Source organism: Vespa crabro, chromosome 1, assembly GCF_910589235.1.
Source record: "Vespa crabro chromosome 1, iyVesCrab1.2, whole genome shotgun sequence".
In the NCBI taxonomy this organism is placed as follows: Eukaryota; Metazoa; Arthropoda; class Insecta; order Hymenoptera; family Vespidae; genus Vespa; species Vespa crabro.
Window position 1 is genome coordinate 16215469 of NC_060955.1, and position 18224 is coordinate 16233692.

The 18224-nt window shown below is 37.1% G+C and overlaps 1 protein-coding gene across 17 annotated transcripts in view; it reads left to right on the top strand.

The window, feature by feature from the left end:
- Positions 1–1887: 1887 nt before the first annotated feature.
- LOC124422130 (chaoptin-like) overlaps positions 1888–18224 on the top strand; it is a 67674-nt gene continuing 51337 nt past the window's right edge. For 4 of the 17 annotated variants that reach the window (XM_046958208.1, XM_046958234.1, XM_046958217.1 and 1 more), the window contains exon 1: positions 1889–2750. The gene's annotated coding sequence lies outside the window, so the exon portion shown is untranslated. Of the gene's footprint in view, positions 2751–9101; positions 9391–18224 lie in introns of all 17 variants that reach the window. The other 13 variants (XM_046958179.1, XM_046958244.1, XM_046958252.1 and 10 more) reach the window with 13 other exon arrangements.

An 18224-nucleotide genomic window follows, 5' to 3' on the forward strand; every position in this document is an offset into this window, starting at 1 on the left:
TGAAGGAACATTACAACATATTTCTATGTATACCTATATATAAATATATGTATATTGTATACGCATACGTATGCAGGAAAGCACATATATAACTACTGAGAGACCGCCGAAGTTTGGTCTTTGAATTTGAAAGCTTTAAATTTGATTCCCCCTCTTTGGGCCTTTAAAAGCATGTTGTATATAGCGACAAGAAGAAAAAGAGAAAAGAGAAAGAGAGAGAGAGAGAGAGAGAGAGAAAGATTAAGAGAAAGAGAGAAAGAGAGAGTTACAGCTCGCGGAAATTGGTAGTCGACCTAATCTCAGCGAAGCTTTTCAGTCGACCCGTGTTTCACAGAAAATTCGAAACCTGCAGTATCCCCCTAGGTTCTTGTCTTTGAACGTTCGCTAGTGTACATCGTCACCTCCATGACGACAGGAACGACAACGTGTAAAAGGAAACTGTACGGGTACCTCACGTCAGAAAGTGTTGGGCTTGCAGTGCTTCCTAAAAGCTCCGTTCACTTGCTCTCTTGTGTAGTAACACGTCAGTCTCTCTCTCTCTCTCTCTCTCTCTCTCTCTCTCTCTTTCTCCCTTTATCATTCCTTCTCTCTTCACATAATGCTTGTGGAAATTGCTAAACTTCAAATTTACAGACCATAAATCATTTTGCAATCGCCTATTTCTCATATTCTCTCTCTCTCTCTCTCTCTCTCTCTCTCTCTCTCTCTCTCTCTCTCTCTCTTCTACGATATCGTTTTTTAACGAAGCTTAACAGTGCATACTTTGATGTGAGAAACTCTTAAAAACCTCCCAGTATTACATCTTATTCTCCTATCTCTTTTCATGGATTTACATTACTAATACTAATCTCGTATTTTATCTCGCACACGCAACCGTCAATTATTTTAACATTAATTCCATTTGTCACTGTCATTATTTTCATCGACACTTACGTTGTATTTATCAAAAATTTTACATTTCTATCTTAAATTCATACTTTACCCTTTCTACTTTGCAATTTAATTCGTCTTCATAAAATCTAATAAATTTCAATCTATCCTTTATTCTTTTATCAAGTAGTATAGAAGGAATATTATCCTAATGAGGAAAAGATGTAAATGATATATCTTAGAATGGACTAGATCGTGAATATCTTTTTCAGAAAAGAAAAGATGAACAATAAAAAGTATAGAGCGAGGAGACATTGAGAGAGTAATAAAAATATAGCACGAATAAATCACACGAAAGAGGTAGGATTGTGAAGAGAATACTGTCCTCTTTTTATTTCATATTTGCAACGAAGTACCTTGAAAAGAAAAAAGAAGCTTGAATGCGTACTACTCCGACGCGTAATCAAAGTATGTGGAAGAAGAGACAAACACGAAAGAATCGAAGGACGACGTCTCCGGGGCAGCAACCGTCGACATTTTAGTACAAACAATCCCCCGCGCTTGCAGAGAGCTTGCGCACTAGAATGTAGCCGCGAAGAGAGCGGTCACGAGCGAGAAATTATTCTTTTTGTCTCTCTCTTTCTCTCTCACTCTTTCTCTCTCCTTCTCTCTCTCTCTGTCTCTCTCTCTCTCTCTCTCTCTCTCTCTCTCTCTCTCTTTCTTTCTTTCTTGCTATCTCTTAACAGAGTTACGCTCGACGAATGGAAAGGAAGGAGATAGACCGAAGGAACATCGAGAAAGAGAGAGAGAGAGAAAGAGATAAATGAATAGACGAACAGAGAGAGAGAAAGAGAAAGATGAATAGACGAACAGAGAGAAAGAAAGAGGATGCTGCGCACTAGCACGAGTCACCCCTTTTGCTGCCCTTCTCTTCTTCTCGTCATGGCATCGTTCGTCCTTTTCCAATAGTCGTCTCGCGCGTGCTCGTCGATCTCTATCTCTTTCTCTCTCTCTCTCTCTCTCTCTCTCTCTCTCTTTCTCTCTCTCTCTCTCTCTCTCTTAGAGAGTCGCCGGCGCTCCCACATCTCGGCTCGGCGGCAGGCTCTCTCGCAGTCCGCCGGCGACTCTTCGATGGGAGCGACGGGTTCGCAGCTACTAACGGTTCGCCGGGTGTCACGTTTCCGTCGACGGAAATAAATGGAACGTCGGCCGATCTGAGTACTGTGAGGTCGACACGCGACGAGAGATCTATAAAAGCGGTGCAACTAAGAGAGAGAGAAAGAGAGAGAAAGAGAGAGAGAGAGAGAGAGAGAGAGAAAGAGAAAGAAAGGAAGAGTGAAACGAAAAGAACGAACGAGACACGAAGGTCCGCGAAAGCTTTTTACGTCCAAATGACGATTTTTCTATGCTTTAAGTTCTTTCTTTCCTAAACTCGAAAGCTCTAATCAAGAAAAGATCAATCGCGACTATTCTCTCCTTTCTCTTTTTTGATATCGCAAACAGTTGTGCTTATTACGTTCGAACTTTTTTGAGATTTTCCCACGAAGTGAGTTTTCTTACTTCCGCCGAACCATTTGACGGACCTCGTTCGTTCAACATTTCGTTTGACTCTCTGTCGGAGAAAAAAAAAGCGCGCGTTTCATCTTCTTCTTTCTTTTTTTTTGGGTATACAAAGCTCCTGTAAAAAAAAAAAAGAAAAAAAGGAAATGTGATTAACCAAGATAGAAACAGTCCACGAAAGGGTTCTTCCTTTAAAAAGCGCGTTCCGCCTCGGTGACCACAAGCTACGACGGGATGGGGTGACGCGTCGGATGAATCAAAGGGAAACTTAATGGATACGACGAGAGCAATTGTTCGCTACGAGGGCTACCGAGTCGAAGGTACTTAACGACCTTTCGTTACGCATTTCTCTCTCTCTCTTTCTCTCTCTCTCTCTCTCTCTCTCTCTCTCTCTCTCTCTCTCTATCTATCTATCTATCTATCTATCTATCTCTTTCACTCTCTTTCTCTTCCTCCTTCTCTTTCCCTTCTCCTCTCTTTAAAGTTATTTTCGCACTCACACGCCGTCACAAAATACTCTCGGTGCTCTCGACGAACCAACTCGAGAATATTACTTTGATCGATCGATATCGGTATGATCGAGAGTGCTTTCTGGCGGCAAGCTTTCTCGATGTTTCCGATAAGTGAACAAATTGGGTAGAAATTATGGTCACTGTGACCGCTTACTCGATGAATGATCTGACAGGGTGCACTATGCATAGTGAATCAGTGGACTGTACAATATCATGGAATGGTCACCTGAACGTGTTCACTTCAACCTAGACGCAACACAAGTTTTCCGGGTTAATTACGTTTCTGTAGGGCTAGATTAGGCGATTCTTCTTTGGCACAGCATTGCTTTTCGAATGGTTCTTCTTATCGATTGTTATCGAGTGTTCATATATCGAAAAAGACTGTATTTCATCTTTTATAGATGACTTTTAGCCATAAAACGTTTCTAGAAAGCTCATTCTTACTAGCGATAACATTATCTCTAGCTTTCGATGGCGTTGTATTGTCCCTCCGGATTTCTCCAACTACCCTCTATCTATCTATCTTTATTTTTCCTTCTCTTTCTCCCCATGCATTCGATATTCGAGCGTAATCACGTCGACGCCGCGAACGAACGTTTCGTTTCACACGATCCTATCCAATGTAATTGCTAAAGTTTCCAACACCATAACGAAGTTTACATTCGTAGCTATCGGTGTTCACGAACTGTAACGAAATATCAAAGCTTCTCTCTGTCCTCTTTTTCTCTTTCTCCGTCTCTTTCTGTCTTTCGTATCAAATAATATGTAGTTTACGAAATTGGAGAATCGAGGCACATGGTATGCGGTAGTCATGTAGAATCTATGAAAATAGACGAAGCTGAAAATTTCTTTACAACTCGTCACTAGGCAAGGTTTTTAACGCTACTATTTCCGCGCTAAAATATAAATATATATTCGAGCTATTCGTACGTGTGTGTGCATACGATACCATCGAACTTCTCGTTGTTACAAAAGCCGCTCGACCTCCCTTTTCGAAATGGAAAAAACATAAAAAAGAGAAAAAAAGGCATATATACGGGTTCATACCTGTATATAAGAGAGAAAATTTTCCAACGTGTTCTCTTGCGACTCCCGGAGCATTAGAATTCGAACGAGGACCAAAACGAACTCGGTGTACGAGTACGCAAACTGCGAAAAAGCATACGCGACGTCATTCGAAATAAATTCTCGCATACATAAAATATAGACGAGTTCTGCTTTCTATTCGTAATTATACCGAATTTTTTTTTCCAATATTATTTATTTACCGCGTCTCTTCTTTTATTATAAGCTCATTAGAAAGTTATCGATAAAATAATAATAAGAATAAAATCAATTTTAATCGAAATCGTCTTGTCTCGCAAACAATCCGATATCGGAAAAGGATTAGCGTTTTCCGTTGCGAGAGACAGGGTCGAACTAGTATCAAATGATTTTGAAGCGAACTATAGCAAGGAATAGCTATAATGAAGCGAGAAAGTAGAGCTTATACATGAATAAGATATGAATATGCATAACTATATTGTTTAACACGACGGTTTGAAAATGATAACGATGTATGTTTACCGATACTAGGATAGTAAGATATCAATGTAATACTTTTTCTTTATTTTTCATTCAAATTCAATAATTTGATTATTTTTATTGAAAATTCCACCATCAAGATTGTTTACTAAATAAACTTTATTTATTTCTACATTCGCAATTTTTATCAAAAGAGTCATATCGAACGAATCGCGAATTAATTTGTAAAAAGTAAATATAGTCCATGGGATGCAGCAAACTTTGACCGTGAATGTGTAAAAAGAGAGCAAAGATCTATATAAAGAGAAAAGTAGGGAAACGGGAAAAGAAAAAGAAATAAAACGAACGTATTTCTATGTAGGTGAACTCGCTCTGACGTCAAAAGCTATCGTTCAAGCTCACAAACTCCGGAGTTAACGATTTATCGATCGCTATCAGAATTTTGAATGGAACTCGATGCACAGCTTTAAGTTGAACTTTTAATTATATAAACCAGGATAAACTTAGAAGTTTTTTTACGAATGACGCGCAATCCGGGAAATATTTGCTGTTATTAATTTTCCTTGCTATAAAAGCGATTTGGACCATATAAAAACGATAAATCCTCTAAAAAACAGCCAAAACATTTTTGATAAAATCGAAAAAGACAACTCCTACATGATCCTTTCTTCTATCACCACTCATACTTTTTATCTCCTCAGCAGAATTTATTTGCACTTAGATGCAAAAATACGATAAATATTTCGAGAATCGACATTCATTTTCGTTATAGGTACATATTTCCCCTACCCCTCTCCTCTCTCTCTCTTTCTTTCTCCCTCTTTCTATCTCTATCTCTTAATCGTCCCGACAGATTCGTTGAATCCGAGCAGTCAGCTTGACGGGCCAAATTTTCGCGGCAGTTTTTGAACAGAACGGATTTCCCAGGCGTATTCGACTCGTTTCTCTTTTATACTCACTCGCGCGTCCACGCACACATACACACACACAAATGCGCACAAAAGAGCTGAACTACACGGACTAACTTTTTATTTACTGATTTTAGGGAAAGGAAAAAGTGTTTCGTATAAAAAACCGAAGCCATTGCCGTCGGACGTGTACAAAAAGAACATTTAAATTAAACGTCATATTCGTATAATTATATTATGGAGACGACTAAAAATAAATAATTATTTTTTTAAATATATTCTATCTACCATTGTATATATATATATATATATATATATATATTATTTTTTAACAAGCACGTACGTCGAGAACACTTTCCAAATCGATGGGAAATTAAATCGCGAAACGAAGCTAGAGATGTTTCGCGATCGATCGTCCTCGAATAGGAGGAGGGTGCTCGTTTCGTTGTTATCGTCGCAACTCTCGCGTTCGAAATGGCTGGGAAGTCCGTCGTTCGACTTGAAAGATCACGGTATCGAGAATTAAATTTCCATCAGGACCGAACGAATACAACGTGCCGAGCTGGTTACGACGTCATCTTCTCACGCTCGGCTGCTCGTCCGGGAAGGAGTTCTTCTCCCTCTTTCTTTTACCTCTTTCTCGTCGGCAACTATCTCTCTCTCCGTGAGACGAAAAATTATTTAGTAAGGACCATTAATGTTCCGTCGGCGTTCATAAATCGACGTGGTTTATCGTGAAAGGGCTACATAAGTACTCACTTTGTTCGACCGGCTAGTATCCAGCTCGTAACGACGCCTTAATGAAGTCGTAAAACGACGACAAACGACCATCATTTTCTCTTTTCTCTCTCTTTCTCTCTTTCTCTCTCTCTCTCTCTCTCTCTCTCTCTCTTTCTTTCTCGCACGCACACTCTCCCTTTATTTCTGTCTATCCATCTCGATGATTTTACAATCTCGATCGAACCGATCTAGATCTCCCAAATTTGATCCCTCAACGCTCTTAACAACGGGTTAGTCTCTCATCTCTCTTCACCACACAAAATAAAAAGAAAAAGAGAGGAAAAAATCCGATAGGCAACGAACAAACTGCAACGAAATTCATGTCCGTAACACGCGCGGTTAGTCGTCGTATCGTACAAAAAAAAAATCGAAAAAAAGTCGAAAAAAATCGAAGACCTTCGGAAAAGAGTGAAATTTGCATCGTACGTTGTTTCTAGCTTCCATTTCTCTCTATCTATCTCTCTGTCATGTACATAGAACAAGATACAACATTATGGGATGTCGAGTATCACTGTTCCGTGGCGGCTACAAGCGCAATCGAGCAGTTCGCACGATTCTCGTGTAAAAAGGCATTAACGAGTTTCCTGCGTTTCGATCCAGCATATCGAAAGAGTGAGCGAGATAAAGAGAGAGAGAGAGAGAGAGAGAGAGAGAGAGAGAGAGATGCATATACATATACTAGAATCCGATAGCACGAGCAAACGTAATCCGCGAGCTCGGTGTAAACACGGCGTTTGCCATGAACAATCCGATAACGAAGTGCTCCGTTCTTCTCTCTCTCTCCCTCTCTCTCTCTCTCCCTCTATCTATCTATCTATCTATCTATCTGCTCCTCTTTCTCTTCCTCATCCTCCTCATCCTTTCTCTTCGATTCTCCTCGTGCGTCATTTTGTGCCACAGGACACAAGCTGACCAGTTTCCGTTACGACGCATCCTCGTTCTATCGGTCAACTTCCGCTTCTACAAATACGAAAATCTAATCTCTCTCTTTCTCACACATACATAAACACAGACACTTTTCTTCGTTTTCTCTTTGTTTCTTCGTCCAGCTAAAAGGGAGAACGTACCAACTCCAATTAGCAGCTGGCGGCAATTAATAGTATACGTAGACGGTACTCGTTTACTCTGCCGAAAATTCTCCTCGTAGTAACACCTGCCGCTACAATCGCGCTTATACGTCGAGAAGAAAAACTCTCTCTTTCCCTCTTTCTCTCTCTCTCTCTCCTCTCTTTCTCTATTTCTTTCTTTCTTTTTCTTTCTTTCTTGTTCACGTGTTTCTCCGGAGGTTTGGAATTAATGTTTTGCTCCACCGAACTTTCTACGTTTTCCGTTTTATTCATTCTATCTTTCTTCTGTTCTTTTTTCTTGTTTCTTTTATTTTGTTCCTTTATATTTCTTTTTTCTTTATCACGGAGAAAGAAAAAAGAGCAACAGCATTAATATCGGTATACATATTTTCTATGTCTGATAAAAACTTTCGATTATGATTTATTTAATTTCGATTTACGAGTTTATTAATTTCATTTTTAATTCCATTGATTAAACAGTATATACAACTTTAATAGACTATTATCGCAAAGTAATACTCGTAATAATTATACTACACAAATTTGCTTTGCTATTACTCCATTCACATTACTCCAAACATTTAATTGCGGAGAGATTGAACGGAGAGAAAGTGAAAAGATAAATGGATATACTTACTAACAAAATAATCCCGAATGATCCGTGGAACGTAATTCTCTCGTTGTTTGCATATTCTTTCTTGTACAACTTGTAGACAATCGTGAGACGAGAGAAAGAATCGAAAGCGATTATCTCTATTTCGAGAGCGTCGTCTGGTGACCAAAGAAATTCAATTAAGCGTCTAGCAAGCGATTAATAGCCCACTCAAAAATATACGCTGGTGCTTACGAGAAAAACATACATCGGATGAAGAAAAAAGGGAAAGAAATAGGAAGAGAGATGAAAGAGAGAGAGAGAAAGAATCGTTGCATATCGAAGACCTCGTATACGTCGTTTTTTTCTCTTAAGAAATATAAACAAAAATAGAATGAAGATCTCTTTTTCCTGACTTTTTTCAATGAAACGTATGCTCTCTCATTCGCAAATTTTCACGGACGAACGACAAAACTCAAAATGTAGAGGAAAAGAGAATAAGAAAAAAAAAAGAAATATTTTCGAGAAAACGAATCAAGTCTACTACTGTAGCTGTGTTGTGAGAAAGAGATAGATAGATAGATAGATAGATAGATAGATAGATAGATAGATAGATAGATAGATAGATAGATAGATAGATAGATAGATAGATAAAGAGAGAGAGAGAGAGAGAGAGAGAGAGAAAGATAACGTGAGACAATATTATCGGCGCTTCCAACGGAGCAGAGTAAACTTTGAAGAAGAGAGAGATCAAACGATTTGGCGATAGATAGATCGTCGAGAGAAAGTAAATCGACGTATAATGTCTCTCTTTTTGGCGTTTAACGAGAGGATGAAGATCAGATCTAAGAATGATACGAACTCCTCTTCCATGGTCCAATCGAGAGGGAAACGCGATCGGGGATAGTCGATTTCTCCAAAAGATACGATCTCAGAGTTTCGAAGGTACGAACTGAAAAGAGTAAGAGAAAGAAGAGAAAAGACTAGAGCGACCTTTGACCTTTCCCGAATCCTTCCAATCGACTACTATCGATAGCTTCAGTACAATTCGATCTACATCCTCTCAACGGTATCGCAAGTATCATTGCATTTACATATCCTTTCGACTGGTCTCGCTTATATTCGAAAGAAAAAGAAAGAGAGAGAAAAAGAAAGAGAAAGAGAGAGAAAGAAAGAAAAAGAGAGAGAGAGAGATATTACGATCGTTGCTGAGATCGTAAAACGGTAATGAGTCCTCGCGATATATCGATCCGTATGATGATACATCTTATCCTTTCTCGTCCACTAGATACATATTATCGTTTAGGTGTATGCTGTGTGCGCGCGTGAGAGTGATTCCGAACAGTGTTGGAATACGGGTCTTCAGGAAAGGGAGTGGGGTGAAACGAGAAAAGGATTAAGGTCAGGGTGGAGACGCGCCTATCGTCGTCGTCGTCGTCGTCGTCGTCGTCACCGTCGTCGTCGTCATCGTCTTCTTCTTCTTCTTCTTCTTCTTCTGCGTCCTACGTTTATTTCTTCGCAAGCTCTCACCCTTCACGGATTTTCTTTTTCATCACAAAGCTTGCTAAAACGTGTAGGTAAGTATTATCAAATTCCTCATTGCTTCCATTCTATTTCATCTTGCTTTCTCTCTCTCTCTCTCTCTCTCTCTTTCTCTCTCTCTCTCTTTCTCTCTCTCTCTCTTTCTACACACACACACACATATTTATATACATATATATATATATATATATATATATATATATATATACATCCTCTTTCTCTTTAATCGGTTTTGTACGCGTTTGATCGTTCACAAACTGCAAGGGATTAAAGCATTGCCCTTTGCACGAACGCAATTTGGCGTAAAGCTCTGTGTGTCGGCAACGCGGCTTTGGAAATGGTCGATCGTCTGTGATACGACGGTTTCGTTGACGGACGTAGATCTTATGTGATTGTTCTGTCGTCTAACAGAATCGATTATATTCCTATGAGATACACGACGTGCTTCACAATTCCCTAAAGAGATTAAAAGACTACAAAATGAATTTATTGCTAATCCGATAAAAACATGTTATTATTGTGTTAACGTTCACATGAACAACATAACTTAGAAATTAATTAATTTCAGAAAGTTTCAAAAATTATAATTTATCTATTAGAAAATCATAATATTTTATGAATTCACTCTCTCTCTCTCTCTCTCTCTCTCTCTCTCTCTCTCTCTCTCTCTCTCTCTCTTTCCCCTAAATATCAATGTATCAAAGCTATCTAAAGTAAAATTCTAATATAGGAACTAACTGAAATTCGTGTATCGGTTATTCTGAATCGTTAATCTATGCGACTGCATTGATTCATAAATTCCGGTTACGTCCTGCAAAGGGGCCTTATCGGTTACCGTGCATTCCATGCCGACCGCGAATATTAGCGATCGACCAGCATCAAACCAAATTTGCTCGACGTAGCAAATGTGCCCTCGAGTTCGAATCTCTTCTAAAATTTCGTAATTGTAGAACGTATCAAAAAGATAAAAAAAAGAAGCTTGATGCAGCTGACATGTCTTTTCTTTCTTCTTTACATCGTTTTAACGCGATTACGAATGATAGCGATCCTGGATATCGTGTCTCGTTAAAAAGTTAAGAGAGTTTGCCTCGTAATCGTTTTGTAAAGAAACGAAAATTTTTCTCATTTCTAAGGGGGAAAACGACAGAATCGACGTAAAACGGAACGATGGTAATTCATGAGAAGAATATTGGAGGCAAATCGTCGATAAATTTTTTTCGAACGTACATACGTACATATTATTCCTGCTTACAGTACCTTTCAACGATTTCTGCCTTTGACAGGAGCAAGGCAAATTAATTCACGGCAGCTGTCTCGATCGTCGCTTCGATCAATTACCAGAGAGTCGGTTACTGGCCGTATAAAGAATCAGATACTAGAACGTTCGCTAAGTTATGCTTATTGGAAATAGAATTGGTGAACGCAAAGAAACATAGACAAATTTGAATTATCGATTAGTCGTCTATCGACGATAATACTTGTTGTCGTTACCGTTTGTGTTGAGTTTTAAAAGTTGCTCTTTCATTAAGATTCAAGTTTCAAAAATAAAAAATAACTTACTTTCTTCATCGTAGAATTAAAATAAATAAGCACGTAACTCTATTGTTTTGTACAAAATATTAGAGATTCAATCTCTTTCTTTTAGAAAGATTTCCAGTCAGAAGTCTATAGCTTATAGTAAAACTTAAGAACTCTTCCAAGTTAATCTAGAATATGGAAATAAAAAAGATCTCTCTTAACGTTTTCACGATAAGTACAAGAAGTAAATCGAATAAATAGATCAAGACGAAACTTTGCTTTGATTGATCAATATAATAATGATGATAACATATATTATATGCCTGACAAAGGCCATTGAAGATCTGAGAGAGAGAGAGAGAGAGAGAGGTTACAAGGCACATAACAATGGTACGTCGACGCTCAATCAGCACCGATCGACACCATCTCGATACGAGCGAGTACTCGTCCTCCAATATCGACTTCCCCTCGACACGGGTCATTAATTACGATAAGCCACTCGTGTTTCATAACGCTCTTTCGACGATACCATGCTATTTTTAAAAAAGAACATTCATAGAATGTTCAATACAACAAGCGTTACGTCTCTAAAAAATAATAATTATAATATATATATATATATATATATATATATATATATATATATATATATATATATATAATATAATCATGCACACCCTACTTTGTCAATGTATAATAATTAATTTGACGAGGTTTGCTATTTATAATATAAAATAAAATAATAGAAAAAGAAAATAACAAATATGACGATATGTTTTCACGTGTACAAACAAAAACGAGCGATAAACGCTCGTCGCCCGAATAATATGAATATATCTGATATTCATCGTCGGCTGAGTAATGCGATATTAATTTCCTTTTGTTTTCTGTTCTCTTCTCTACATATGTATATAGCATATTCGTCCTACCTATGCATACATATATATGTACACATGTACTATATGTATTAACATATATGTATAACATATATGTATAAATATTACTTTTATGTATCATCGACCAAACGAAAAAAACGTAGCGAAATCCTCTCTGGGGATTGGATTTCTCGTTTCGATCGAGCAAATAATTCGGTCCACTCGGAAACGCATAACGCGTTCTCTTGATCGAATCGTAGAGGGAAAGAGAAAAAGAAAGAGAGAAAGGGACAGAGGACTATCTTTGATCCAAGAATTACCGATCGTAGCTTCATATGACAGAAAACTCAAAATCGATACTACAGACATATTTTATTACATTTGCCTAGATAACACAACAGTGGTAACCCTCGAAGCTCTCTTAAATCGTTTCACGTCTTTTTCTCTATAACCCTGCGATATGGTTTGACCCTACGATTATAATAACATTCTCTTCATTCTTCTCTTTTTCTCTCTTTCTTTCTCTCTCTCTCTCTCTCTCTCTCTCTCTCTCTGGCTGTCTGCTATCCGTCTGTCTCGCTGACTTTATCTATCTGTCTCTATCTCTCTCTTTCTTTGTCTACCTACTCGTTTACCTACCTCTGTCTTTCTCTTTTCCTCTAGTCCAGTCCGTACATACCTACATACGTAGTTTGATTAACACGAGTATGAGTGAGTGTGATGGCGTGGTTTTGGCATGCTGCACATGACACTACGAGCCTACCATCCATTACTCTCCTCTTTCATTTTCCATCTCTCTCTCTCTCTCTCTCTCTCTCTCTCTCTCTCTCTCTTTCTCTCACTCTCTCTCTCTCTCTCTCTTTCTCTCTCTCTCTTTCTTTCGATGCTTCTATAAGAGAGAAAAAACAGCTCCTTTCCCTTTTCCTCTTTCTTTCCTTGAAACACATACGATAGTCATCTCAATCCTTGTTGGATATATTCATTTTGTGTTATACTATAATATATATATATATATATAAGCATAAGTAAGAATGGCTTTGTGTCTTCTACTTTCGTTCTATTCTTTCCTTTTTCCCATTTTTTTCTATCTTTTTTCTTCTCAACATAACATAGCAAGGAAGAAAATTGACGCCCCGAAGAATAACGAAATAATGTGGAGAGGGAAAAGAGAGTTAGGCGATGCTACTCGCGACGCTCTTTTGATTTTGATGGATCGCTCCTTCCTTTCGATGGTCTCAACGGATTCCTTCGTTCTTTCCATTTTACCTTTCTTCCTACTAAAGCTTTTCTCCAATGCAAGTAAAGCCGATATCTCGATCAGGATCGGTGTCTTTAAGAGAACGATTCTTCTTCGAATACAATTCTTCGCGTCGATGCATGAAAAATCCAACATAAAGAATTTTTCATCTTACTTTTGACTAAAGAATTTCTCACCTCATCTTACTAAATGATTTAGATCAGCGATTTCAATTCCAAAGTCGTTCGTGATTTCGATGATATTTACGATCAGCAAATCGTTACGGAAGTCGATCAAAGAGTATCGCGAGAAGGCAACGTGTTTTGCAGACTATCGAGCAACTCGATTGATTAGAGAGGTATTGGAAGTTTGCCAGTGGTCAAGTCGAAAAAGGAAAAAAGGAAGAAAGAGAAGGGATAAAAGAAAAAGAGAAAATGCACGCGCGCGAGAGAGAAAAAGAAAAAAAAAAGAGAAAGAGAGAAAGGGATAGAGAAAGGGAGAGACGAAGGGAGGAAAGAGGGTGTGTTCACGAAGCTCGTAAGCTTTGGCTGACCTCCGCTCGTCTATCCTCGGGAGATGAATTTTTTTCCTTCTGTCAGAACCTTTGTCCTCGCGAAGTAACCGTTCGGCCATGGCTCCGAGCGCATTGTCCGCCGATGTGATAGATACTCCCACGAGTCACGTAGTTACGCGCGCGACTCGTCAGAAAGAGAGAGAAAGAAGGAGCAAATCGGATACGCTTGTATGTTTTACGAGCTTACACAAGGGTAAGTTCGCATACGTGTTTTATTCTGCGGGAGCCGAACAAGCATCGTCAGCACTTAGACTTTTCGGATGATCGTTTCTTCTAATTGCTTACAGTACACACATTCTTTACATACTCGTTGACATTCTTTCTTTATTCTTTCGTTTTAAAACTAAAGAAAAATATCACGTCTACTACTCATTAAACATATTCATGTTTACACAAATACGCTAATAGTAAACATATTAATATTTAATGTAAGATTATTATTCAATACAATGTATGTCCAAAAATTTGATTTCTTATTAAATTTTATGAAAAATATGATAACAAAGTAATCTCTTTTATTATTTTCGTTTTAATATTATATTTACTTAATAGTAAGTATATTTTTTTTCCTAAAATTGTTTAAAAAAAATAAATCATTCTAAAAAGATTTGAGCAGTGCGTAATAATTGATAACATCGAAGCAATAACGATATAATTCGTTTTTCTATTTTCACGTAAAATCGAATCGATTATTTGAAATAAATGTAGAAAATATAAAAAAAAGTCGAACACAATGTCCAGTAGATAAATGCTTCGGATTAATTAAATTTTCAGATACGTAATTCATCTATTCTATATAATGTACTATGCTTCCCAGCTTATTCAGTTCTCGATTATTATGAATCATAAAATGCAGAATGTCGACGAACATGGTTGACATGAATTCACTCGCGGGCACGAACGTGCGCACATTCATTAGAAATATTTCTATAAATAACGTTGAATGATTCCGTGGGCATCATCGTTAATCGGTTTTCCTACACTCATACGTTCTCGACGATCGCGAAACGCGCGAAATGAAATTCCGTTGCGCGCCTGACATACGACCGGTAATTCTCAAGCATACAACGTGAGAAAGAGAGAGAGAGAGAGAGAGAGAGAGAGAGAGAGAGAGAGAGAGAGAGAGAAAGAGAGAGAGAGAGAGAGAAAGAGAGAGAGAGAGAGAAAGAGAGAGAGAGAGAGAGAAGAAAATAAGTACTTTGTTAGTCGAAACTCGTACCGATCCCATCTTCGATTTCACTGAAACAACAAGCGAATGAGGAGTCTTAAGAGATTCAAATACGAAATACCCAAAATAGAATCGAAACATTCTGATCTTAGAAGAGTTTCTAGGTACATAGTATTCGATAAATTTGTCTCAAATAAGATAGTAGTTTAGAATGTCTTTCTTTTATTCAGATAGATTTAACTACAAATTGTTAAACGTAAATTGACATTTCAAAGAATTCAAGAGGTCTATCGAAATTAATGTAAAACAAAATTTTAATTAATTTTATTACATTAAAATTTCTCAGCAAATAAATACAAAATTTCTTGAAATAATATAATTGCAAATTAGAAAGAAAATTAAACTGATATTATCGGATAACATATGTATCAATTTTATTTCATATTGATTTCCCTGCAATAAGAGACGTTTCTGAGTAATTATCGCGATTATAGCGAAGCGCCACAATCATGGACAACATCACGTTTCTACTCTCACGCTCGTTATCGCCTTCTACACTATCCTGTCCTCACTACTCTTCTCCCTCTCGGTCTTTCTGCGATAGTAATTATCGTTCTAATTACACCGTTTTGTCTAGCAGCGTTATTTTCGACGAAGCGAGGTAGTTAACCGAAATTTCAGTGACGAAGGCTCGACCGTTGTCCTTCTCATTCTCTTCTAAATCGATCATCCATCAGTCGATTGTAATTGATACTTAATTGGTATTCCAATATTTTGTTAAGACATATGTATCTATTATATAATTTTATAACTTCAATTTCCTAATAAGCTAATTAGAAAATATTTAATTAAATATTATTTAAATACATCGATATTGAACAAAATCGAGCAGTGTAAATATGAATAAAATGTAAATTAATATAGTGAATTACACGGATCCCAATTTGAAGCACTCAAAATAATTATTTGACGAGAGTGTAAATATACAAATGGTCGTTCGAAAGAATATAAAGAACAATTAAATAGGAAAAAATCACATAAGCAAAAAAATGACTGAAATGTTTTATCGATTCTTATTTTTACGTTCCTCTCTTGTTTATTTGAAAAGGATTTTCCACGTTAGATCTGATCTTTCTACAAAATTAAGACACCTGCCGACACTATTGTAAAACTTCTCTCGAAGATAATTTCGGATTTCTACACACCGATCGTCCTGAAAACTTCATAGAACGAACGAAGTTCGTTATTAATTCAACTCGTAAAATACATTCCCTCTCGATGTATTTTCATAGTTAGCAGAATCCAACTTAAACTTTCATACATCTACGAAGATTTAATCATTCTGATAAAAGAAGCGAAAAACGAAAAGATGATACAAAAAAAAAACATACGTCTAATAATTTCTATGAAATTCTATTTTTTACTTCATATTTAATACACGTTAAAAATTAATTTTATAAAAATCATTTTTTTACGCGTGTCCAATCACTTATGATTTAAACGATTCTAACGTATTCTATTTGACTTTCTTCTTCTCTTTGGTGATCATTAACTCCCAACTTTACTCGCGGCAATTTCCTTTTCTATTTACATCCCAACCTATCTCTCGTGTTTCTTACGGAACATCCGTTTTGACTCCATCTCTCTTATCCTCTCCCTCTTTCTCTTTTTTTCACTCTGTCTGACTATCCATCTCTCTCTCTCTCTCTCTCTCTCTCTTTTTCTCTTTCTTTCTTTCTCTCCCATAATATCAACTTCTATCTCACTCGTGGCAGCCTTGTTCTCCCGTGGGCTTTCATACTCGGAGGACTGAATGGAGTTACTCTGAGACCATCCAAAGGAACTGCGATCTTGAAATTTTTCTTTCTCTCTTTTTATTCTTCTCTTTTTCATGTCTTAAAAAAGAAATCTGGTCGACGATGAAGGCGAGATGCGTCGTCCTCTTTAAAAGTTTATTCATATTATTTTAATTAGCTTTTCATTTGTGCCTTTTGCTATACTTTTTCCGCAAATCATTGATTAATATAAAGTATCGGAAAAATTAACGAAGAAAGACCACAATAGATGGACCAAAAAAGAATAGAAACATCTTTGTGAATTATATTAGAAAACTTTGTGTTTTCGCATGGAGTTAGAACGATCCTTTAATATTGATTGGATCTATAGAAAGAAAACGCGATTTAAATTACATTTTCTGACCAATGTATATAACTTTGCGGTGGTTGCTCAAAGAAACGTCGATTCGAAAAAAGAGAGCAAGAACTTTTGACAGAATAATAATAAGGATTATATTGAAGCCAGAAACCGATTATTAATTCAATGAATATTAATTTGTTAGAAGAGTCAAAGGAGATCGTTTGTAACTTCCTATACAATAAATATTTTTCTATCAAATAAGAGAGAAGAAACGGAAAAATATTGAACGAATATCTTTCGTCTAATGAGAATTCATCAAATAAATTCAAATGCATTTCGTGATAAAACTTATCGATCGGAAAATTCTCTTTACATGCGCTCATCGAATGAATTCGTATCTGCATTCTCGTTTCTGCGATAGAACGAGACAAAAAGCTAGAGAGAAAAAAATAAAGACGCAAAAGTATTCTCCCAATAAGCCCGCGGGTTTAATCTCGTGGGTAATACGGGAACAAGTGAGTCAAAATTTTTGTTAAATGAATAGATTTGTTCGATCGGTGATTTAATTCTCGACGTGCGGCCATTGACAATAGTGATCGTCGACGCAACAAGTTTTTGTTGTGTGTGCATCTCGCAAGCATTGACACATGGACAAAATTCGATGCACCAATTATTGAGAAAACTCTCCGTTGCAAAAAGTCATTCAACGGTTTTACGACGAACTTTCTAATCGCTTTATAACGTTGAAAATTAATAAAAGAAGAGAAACTTGTCCGTTAGATGTTTGACTTTTCGAAAATCACTTTACTGAAAGAAGGAATTAAGAAAATAGCATTAAATGAAATATTGTAATAACATTTTAAATTTTAAATCGTAGTCATACTTTACCGACGTTTCTAATTCAATTGATATCCTTTATTATTAGAAAAAAAAAAAATAAAAAAGTAAGTACTGAAATCATGACAATCTATCAAAGATGAAAAGAACGTCGAGAAATAAAGATTTCCCTTCGGCATAGAGATTAATTTTCGAATATCTTTTCTTGGCAACGCGAAAGGCAAGAATAATAATTATCGCGTCGTCACCGACAGGAGAAACTCGCTTGCGGAATTTATCCGTTTCCCAAATACTTCTCTCTCTCTCTCTCTCTCTCTCTCTCTCTCTCTCACTCTCTTTCTTCGTATAAATCCAAGCTTAAACGACGTTTACCGCCATTTATAAAGCGCTACCTCAGTCCTCTTCGAAGTGCCTCCGCGTCGATTAATGGAATTCCTCGGCGACGTGCCGGGCGTTCGTGCGAATAAATTCGCGAAGGGTCGTCGAAGTGACTCCGGGGAAGTACCCACGCGGCTACGTTTCTA